The sequence below is a fragment of the Dipodomys merriami genome, unplaced genomic scaffold (assembly GCF_024711535.1).
Source record: "Dipodomys merriami isolate MVZ:Mamm:240054 unplaced genomic scaffold, mDipMer1.0.p SCAF_3923, whole genome shotgun sequence".
Classification (NCBI taxonomy): Eukaryota; Metazoa; Chordata; class Mammalia; order Rodentia; family Heteromyidae; genus Dipodomys; species Dipodomys merriami.
The window spans coordinates 1-9763 of NW_027205519.1; the positions used below are offsets into that span (position 1 = coordinate 1).

Consider the following 9763-nt stretch of genomic DNA (forward strand, 5'->3'; position numbering starts at 1 on the left):
AGATGATTGCTCCTTGTCGGTTCTTGCTGGTGTTGAATAGAATTTGCTCACCTGCCGAATCTGGCTCTTTCGTCCCGGACTCTCTGTGTTGCAGGTATGGCGGCTACGGCTGCCACCGCTGCAGCCACAGCCACAGCCGCGATTACTGGCAAGTGCTCAGATCTGTCTCCTTGCCAGGATTTTCCCTCTCTGGTCTAACTCTCTGTACTGTGATGGCACACTTGTGATTCTCTGACTTAGGACTGTTCACTGGAACACTAAAACTGCTTTTTATGCGAGAGTTGTTTAACCTCCACTTTCTCCTCTGCTATCTTCCTGGAACTCCAAGAATTCTTCTTATAGCCCTCCGCTTTTTCATCCCTGCAGCCTTCTTTGATATTCTCACAAGCAGCAGAACAATAACTACTGCTGAGGGAATGAAAACAAGAATAGAAAGAAGGGCCACAGAGGACAGCATGGTACCAAAACCCCTTTCTGTGATTGTTAGTTCCGTCAGGGGGATGTCATGGTGCACATCTGGGAGATTCTTCACAGCACAGCTGAATGTCCTATTGTCCATCAGGTTAGGGTTGCTTATGCTTATGGATGCATCCCCTTTGTATACATTTCCATCCCAGGAGATCTGATCCAGAAAAGTGCCTGCTGTGGTTGGGTAATGGAAAGACTGATAGTGAAAAATAGATTTTGTGCAACTGCTGCTGGGAGGACGGTACTTACAGTCTATGGTCAGTTTGTCAGTGACATATGAAGATGACTTGAAGGTACATCTCAACTTGACATTTTCTCCAACATAACCTCGTATGTCAGCAGCTGCACTAATCCTGCAAGAGTAGGATGCCTATTAGGGCAGAGAAGGTGCAGCCCTAGCCTCAAGCGGCTCTGATCAGCAGCATCCCGGCTGCTCCTCAGGTACCTGCCTAATTCTTTCTGATGGAGGCATAGAATTCCATTGTGTATATTTTCTTGATCCATTCATATACTGAGGGGCATCTGGTTGGTTCCATATCTTAGTTTTGCTAAATAATGCTGCAATAAACATGGTTTTGCTGCCTTCCAAAGTGGTTGAACAAGTTTACACTCCCCCCAACAATGCAGGACGTTCCCTTTAAGCACATCCCCTCCAGCATCAGTTATTATTAAATTTGTTGATTATAGCCATTCAAACTTGGGTGAGGTGGAATCTCAACGTTGTCTTGATTTTCATTTCTTTTATGGCTAAAGAATTTGATCATTTCTTCATGTATCTATTGGCCATTCCTATTTCCTCTTCAGACCTTTTTCTTTAAGTCTTTAGCCCACTTATTTATCGGGCAGTTTTTCTTTGAGGATTTGTTTTTGGAGGGTTTAATTATTTGAGGTCTAATTATATGTTAGATATGAGATCCTTGTCCATTGTAAGCCTAGTGAAGATCTTCTCCAAATCCTTGGGCTTTCTCTTGATCTTGATAGCTATGTCCTTTGTCGTGCAGACGGTCTGCAGTTTCATGCAATCTCATTTGTCCAACCTTTCTTTGATTTTATGTGTGTCTGGGTCTTTATTAAGAAACTTTTGGCAAGTGCCAAGGAGCCCTGGAGTTTCTCCTTTTCCTTCCTGTAATGTTTTCATGGTATCTGCTTTTGCTCTAAGGTCTTTGATCCCTTTGGAGTTGATTCTTGTTCAGTGTGCTTTATAAGGGTCTAGTTTTAATTTTCTACAGGTGTGAAACAATATATGTTTTATAAGTCTTTGTCCATCTCTGTAGAGCCCTCCACAAGTTTATATGTATTTGTAGATTGGAAAAGGAAATAAGAGTTAAATCAGGACAGTTGGATGCTATGGTTTATAGGGCTCATTTGAGACCCTTTTAGACGGAATGTTAACTTTTTCCATCTGATGTACTACAGATGGCAGTCTTGGTACAGGAATTGAGTAGACTGCTATTGGATAGGAAGCTTGTACTGATTCCTCCTGACTTTCCCCTGAAGACAAGGAGGGTGAAGTAGCCATGGGCATGAATCCGTGTGGGATTTGCAATAAATATCTATTGACTGTGTATTTCTAATTTCTGTTGCCACAGGCAAATGAATGAACGGATTTTTCCTTTCGTACTTTAGCTGTAACTAGATATTTTTCATTTTCTAAATCTTATTTTATTGTGAAGATTCTATAGAAATGCTACAGATACATGAATAAGGCAATGAGTACATTTCTAGTCAAGCATTGTTACCCCTTCCCTTGTTTTTTTCTACTATCCCTTACCTTCCCCTCCACCCTTCCCTACCCAATGTTGTAAAGTTCATTTCTACCATACTGTCCTATGGATATCATTGTTGCAATGGGTCATCCTGTGTCCTTGTTTCAGCAATTTGTTATTTTGGTTCCCCTCCCCAAATTAGAAAAATGTATATACAAGGTGCACGGTATCAAAGTCAATTCAAAGTCAAATGGGGATATATCATAGGGGGAAGAATATACATAATATATTTAAAACAACAACAACAAATGAGCCCCAAAATATAGTAACTTGTTTATATACAACATTTAGTCTAAAACTCCTTAGACATCTTAAGTTTGGACTATTTCTTTTATTTTCTGCCAGTCCTGTGGTTTGAATTTGGGCACTCTACTGCTTAAGCCTCAGAGTGCCACTTTGAGCTTTTTCTGAGTAGTATATCTTATATAGAGTGTGATTACTTTTCAGCCTGGTCAGGTTTCAAATAATGATCCTTAGATCTCAGCCTCTTGAATATCTACGAGTACAAGCATGAGCCACCAGCACCTTGCTTGAATGATCCCACAGTTTTAACTACAGATTTTTCATATCCCCTACCAACTATGCTTCCTGATCCTTTTTTAAAGTTATCTCTAAATAGCTTATGGAGGATTTTGAGCATTGCTTAATCATTTATTCACTTTTATTAGTATATACTAGTTGCACACTCAGAGGTTTGATGGAGTTACTTCCACACACGCATATGATGTACTTGCTCATATTCACCCTACCTTCCCAGTGTCCAGCCCCTTAATTCAAGGCCCAGAACCACTGTACACATGCAAACATTCACTGACACTCTCAAACACACACACACACACACACACACATACACACACACACACACACACACACACACACACAGCAGAGCAATTAGCAAAGGATATAATGTGGACCAGGAACTGCAAGGAAACATGGGAGGGTAGATTGTCTTTTCCCAGTTCCTCTGCCTTCCTCCATTCTCTGCTTTTCCTTAGAACAATTCAAGCCTTACACAACTCACATCTGTCTGTTGTGAACAACCTGAGCCTGGATTCCAGTTTGCCATTCATAGGAAGCTGCCGTTGCTTGGATAGCTGGCCCTCAGAGTAAGCAGAGGCTCTCAGGTCATGTTTTATTTTTCCATGTGTAGTGTGAATGCAGGCCTTGAGACCGTAAGCAGTATCTTGAAGTGTATTGACATCTGTGTTGAGCTACAAGACTCACCTCAAAAAACAAGCAGAGGAAGTGGGATGCAAAGTACAAATCCTAAACCAATGGACCTATAGGTGACTGAAAGTCAATTTCCACATTACTGGAGTAAATACAAGGGCAAGTCCATTTGAAGAGGGGTCTCCAACCATTTCATGGGCCCACATGACATGTCTGGCAGAAAGCCACTTGTGTGTGTGTGTGTGTGTGTGTGTGTGTGTGTGTGTGTGTGTGTTGTGTGTGTGTGTGTGTGTGTGTGTGTGTGTGTGTGTGTGTGTGTGTGCCTGAAGGCGGGTCTGGGGCTCAGGATCAGGCTGGGTGCTGCCTATCCTTATGCGTTTTTGCTCCAGCCGAGTGTTCTACCACCTCAGCCACAGCTCCACTTCTGGCTTTTTTGGTAGTTGATTAGAGATGAGAATCTGATGGACTTTCCCACCCAGGCAGGCTTCAACTGTGACCTTCAGATCCCAGCCTCCTGAGAAGCTAGTATTAAAGGAGGGAGGCACTGGCACCTGTAAAGAAGCCTCTTTTTTTGGGGGGGTTGTCCGTTCGTGGGGCCTGAACTCTGGGCCTGGATGCTGTCCCTCAGCTCTTCAGCTCAAGGCTAGCACTATACCACTTGAACCATAGTGCCACTTCTGGCATTTTTTCTGCTTATGTGGTGCTGAGGAATCGAACCCAGAGCCTCAAGCATGCAAAGCAATTGCTCCACCACTGAGCCACCTACCCAGCCCAAGGAAACCTCTTAAATAACAGATCTATTCATAGGGAGACAGTAAATGCCTCAGTCCAAGAGATGGTGTTGAGTTTTCATGTTTTAAAAGAATAATTACACTCAATAGCAAAGTATGAAGTAATATTGAAGGAAAGAAGACAACAAACTTTCATAAATCTGGGGTTGTGAAAGCCCATCGAACATGAGACTTTCATATAGGAATAACATCTATGTAGCAACACTGAGGCTCACCCATGTGGTCACATGTACTGTTTGAAGCCCTGTTCTCACATGATATGTTTCCAGAAATCTGGGATTCTGCTCTGTAGAAGATGTTTCCCAGTCACACTGGTAATTCTTAGTTCTGTTTTTCACACTTCTCATCCTTCATTCTTAGTATTATCCAAGTATCTTTTCCAATGCTGCTCCAGAAGATGCTTTCAATGTTACTGTAAGGATTCATTTAATAAGAGAAATATGTTTGAAGAACTTTAATACTTACATTAATAATATCATTACTAATAAAGACTAATATTCAAGAACTACTTTAAGATCAATAAAACATGATTTGGAACAGCTATGTGGCTTTGATATTAAAGCTGATAGCAGACATGTATTCCTAGACCATGATGAATCTGTATTTATTGCAATCTTACAATAAAAAAGTTCTTAAGAAAGAAAATGTCGCCGGGTGCTGGTGGCTCACGCCTGTAATCCTAGCTACTCAGGAGGCTGAGATCTGAGGATCGAGGTTCAAAGCCAGCCCAGGCAGGAGAGACCGTGAGACTCCTATCTCCAATAAACCACCAGAAAACCGGAAGTGGCGCTATAGCTCAAGTGGTAGAGCGCTCGCCTTGAGCTGAAGAGCTGAGGGACAGCGCCCAAGCCCAGAGTTCAAGCCCCACGACCGACAAAAAAAAAAAAAAAAAAAAAAAAGAAAGAAAATGTCTTGATAATATAAGCAACCCAATAGTTGTTGAATAAGACATATATAGTGAGGACGTCTGTTGAGCTGGTACAAACTGGTTCTTGCTCTGAAAGCATCACCTATCTGTTCTGAGGGACAATCAGGGTTAAGAAGGGACACATGCTTCCAGATGACTGGTCTGCCTAGCATTAACTGCATAAGTCCATTCAGGCCCACAGCCCTATAACCAATATAGGACAATCTTCAGAACAGTCATCTTGTCTTTCAGATTCAAGCCTGTAATCCTAACTCATCAGCAGACTGATACCTGAGGATCACGGTTCAAAATCACCCTAGGCAGCAAAGTCTGCAAGATTCTTATCTCCAGTTAACCACAAAAAAGCCACAGTGAGAGGTATAAATTGAGAAAAAGGAAAGGGGTGTAATTGTCCCCCAAAAATGGATTCTTTACCTGACAACTGTTTAACTGACTTAACTGTTATCCCTCTGAACATCATCTTCCTAATAATATTTTTTTAAGAAAAGGAAAGATGGGGCTGGGAAGGTGGCTCAGTGGTAGAGTGTTTGCCTTGCATGCATGAGGCCCTGGATTCAATTGCTCATTACTACTTAAGCAGAAACAATGCTGGAAATCACGCTGTGGCTCAAGTGGTTGAGACTACCCTTCAGCTGAAGAGATGAGGGACAGTGCCCAAGCCTAGAATTCAGGCCCATAACTGGAAAAAAGGAACAAAGAAAAAGAACTAAAAAGGAAGAGAGTTGCTACCATGCTCAATGGCCAATCTTCTAATCCTAGCTATTCATGAGGTTGAGGATAAGTGATTGAAGCCAACTTGGGCAGGAAAGCCTGTACGAATTCTATTTCCAATTATGTCCAAAAAACTAGAAGTAGAATTGTGGTTCCAGTGGTGAAGTAGTAGCCTTGAGGGGAAAAAATAAACTTCAGGGATAGTGTCCATTTCCTGAGTGCAAGCCCCAGAATGGCACAGAAGAAAAGAAGAAAAGACATTATGAACTTGGTTTATCTGTAACTGTGATGCCTTTGTTACAGACCATTATGGACTGAAACTCTGAACACGGCATACTAGGTCTGGAATTTTTGTGCACAAAATGTGTGCATAACCATCTTAACTCCTTCGCTATCCTATAGTTGCAGGTTTCATTATCTTCTCACCATGGAAGAGGCTTCAGTATTTACTTTCTCTAGAATACCTGCTTCCTTGTCCTCTGCTCTTTACTCACTGACAGCATTATTTTACCTGAGAACACAAGGAGGAGAATTGGCAAGACCATGAAAGAAGGGAAGTTGCTAGAAGTGGGTGAGATGCTTGAGATAATGCCCAGGACCAGGTCAGAATTTTTTTGTGACGACTTGCCATGGTGTGTCAATCTTTATCAATATGCTGAGGGTACTTGGACATGAAGAGGAGGCCTCAATGCCTACTGGTGTCATTCAAACTACACAGATATAAGCCAGCTAATAATGCTCTCACTTTCCCAACATGGAGTTTTGGTCCGTGCGTGTCAAGGGAACTCAGGATCAAGCATGGACAGCTATCCACACATCAAGTTGTGACCTCTACATTGTTACAGCATTGAAAGCAGTTCAGCATGAATCACATGGAGCTTGTCAAAATCATTGAAGGGATGGGAAAGTGCTTCTATGTTGTATGGACCAAAGCAGACAGATCACCATACAAGTTTCCTTTCAGAGACCCCACTTCTGTTCAATGGCCAAGAGAACATACATGAAAAACTCCAGAATGAGGAGGTATGTATACCCCTATGTTTCTAAACTGGACCCTTCACTGCATGATTTCCCAGAGCTTATGGAAACAATGAAACTAAATCTCTCGAAGATCTGGCACTGAAGTCCCGCAGAGACCATTGCCTACATCTGTGAGGAGAGCATAGGAGTTAAAATGGCCTGTCAGAGAGGGGAATACCCACAGAGTGTCTTCACGACATCTCAGGCATCCAGGATTCAGATAATTTGGGGGAGGTAATGAAAGCCTCTTTGGTGTGGATGGTGAAACATTGAAGCAGTTGGGACAGAGGATGGGAAAGCCAGTTGAAGAGTACATGGGTCCCATCAAGTCCCAAGATGGGCAGATCTACTATCAAGACAGCTGGACATTGTGATGGATATGTTACATAACTGCTTTTGCTCATGGACAAGTCTTAGACACATGTTATACTGCAGCGACTCTGTTGTCTACTACCACAAATGCATGGAAGAGAGATAGAAACTTGATACAGTTGCTGACATCATCAAGATCATCCTAAGGAAGAACTTGATAGACATTATCATCTGATTGTGTGTCTGGGTGATGGATGGGGAGATGTGTATGTGTGGAAACTAGGGCTTAAACTTTGGGCCCTGAGCTTCTTTGGCTCAAGACTTGCACTATAGCTCTTAAGCCATAGCTCCACTTCCAACTATTGTGATATTTTATTGGAGTTTCACAAGTACTTACTTACAAGATAAACTTTAATTATGAGGTGATATGATTTTAAAGATGATATACTATACTACTATGCAAATGTAACAAATAAAAATGGGAGTCAAAAAGACACTCTAAGGACTATGTAGGAGGTTTTATGAAAGCCGTGAAGTTATATCTAAAAAAGTGTTATTAGAGACTTAAACAACAGTGCTAAATTTCTTGTACCGGATAAAAGAATGCAGTCAGTTATTTCTGTTTAAATGTCTAATATTATTTTTCTCTTTTTACTGTGTTTGTAATACATGCTATTAATATTAATAGGTGTATTGGACTCAAGCTGAGCTGTTGAATCTAGAAAAGTTTTGAGAGGTTGAACATCACCTCAATAGTACTCTGAAAGGTGACAGCTGGCCATGGAAGGGTTAAAACACAGCTCTGGAGAGGGTTAAACTATTGCCCCTTCCATAGTGCTTTAAAGGCCTTGAAACCTGGGGGATAAAAGAGAAGTCTCCTTTCTCAAAACAATAAGGGAAACAGTGTTACTCACTGTGGTGGCTCTGATTGTAATATTGATGCTTCATTTTTGCATGTATCCATGGTAACCTTCCCAGTGTGAATTCAAATAAATATGATTGCTTGTGTGACCTGGAGCCCAGGTGCCATTGAGCCTTGGTACCCCGGGTCCTCATTGATTTTGTTCTTTTTCTCTACACTTGTCTGTGTATTTTCTAATATTCTTCAGCTTGGTATCCAATTGCACTGCCTTGGGTTACAATTAGCGTCAAATAAGAATATTCTTGAACTGTAAAACATAAAAAGCTTGCAAACTTTCTTATCCCAAATGGCTTCAAACCACAATCCTCAGATCTAAGCCTTCTGAGTAGCTAGGATTACAGGCATGGGCCCCTGGCAACCAGCATGCATCAGAACACTTGATATCAGTGAGATCATTATTGGGGAATGTCTGCACATCTCAGTCCTCCTCAGATGTTCTTTCCTGTTGCTCAAGCAGAGTCAAAAACTTTCACTCTTTATGTTCAAAATCCTTGAGATTATTGAACTGACTTGCCCACCATGTACCTCCTTTCCGTAAATCAATATAAGGTTTTACTCCTTACCATCGATTAATTTTATTAACTAAATTAACTGGGATCCACACAGAGGTGACATGTCCTTTTCTGGATTGCATACTGTACACCTATGTTTTACTTTATCTAATACAGTTAACATTACTTACCTTGTTTGATGCTTCTTACTTTTCCCATATTTAATCCTTCTCATCTCTCTTTCCCTTGCACAGAGGGAAGAACCATTGGGAATGGTGAAGAGTGTGTTTTTAGTCATTCTCTGAAAAGCTTTACCAATGGATCCTGATTTCCAAGTCCTGTGTAACTGGCCTGTAAAATCTTGTTCTTTAATCTCTCCTCAGCTTACACAAATGACCAATTTTATCTAAAAAAGGCTATAGGAGATGAGTTTAGGAATTCGTTTCTGGTTATCAGTCAGGAATCCTTATTACCTGGTCACTGTGCATGAGTTGTTTCTGTTTCGTTTTTATTTGAATAGAACAAGCAGTGTGTACGATTAGTAGCAGAATTAGACTTACAAGTATTTTTTTTTTAATTCAGGGATAGCAGGCTCTCTTATTTGAACCACAGATCAACTTCTGCCCCACTTTCTTTTCTTTTGGTGGTAAATAGGGCAGTGTCCCACAGGAAGCCAAGGGAACTACACAGTATCCTTAAATCTGAGGACTGCAGTTCACAGTCAGCCTGGGCAGGAAAATTTATGAGCGTCTTATCTCCAACTAATCAGCAAAAAGTCAGAAGTGGAGCTGTGGCTGAAGTGGTACAGCAGCAACCTTGAGCATAAAAAAAGCTAAGTGAAAAACAGATCTAGCACTAAGAAAACCACAAAATAAATTTTTAAAAAAGTGGAAGAGAGCACAAAGAGTCTATTAAAAATGATAAAATGACCAAGAAACTGGTGGATCACACTTGTAATTCTACCTACTCAAAACACTGAAATTGAGGATCACCATTCCAAGCGAGCCAGGACAGGAAAGACCATTGTGTGTGTGTGTGTGTGTGTGTGTGTGTGTGTGTGTGTGTGTGTGTGTGTGTGTGTGTGTGTGTGTGTGTGTGTGTGTGTGTGCATGAGTGTGTCTGTGCCTTTCTGGGATATGAACTAAAAGTATTTGTTTGACCATGTCTGATCTTTTGGAGGTTAA

At 41.3% G+C, this 9763-nt stretch overlaps 1 pseudogene; it reads right to left on the bottom strand.

Annotated features, from left to right (window-relative positions):
- Positions 1-307: 307 nt before the first annotated feature.
- On the bottom strand, positions 308-5247 carry LOC138805443 (myelin protein zero-like protein 3 pseudogene; annotated as a pseudogene).
- Positions 5248-9763: the final 4516 nt, after the last annotated feature.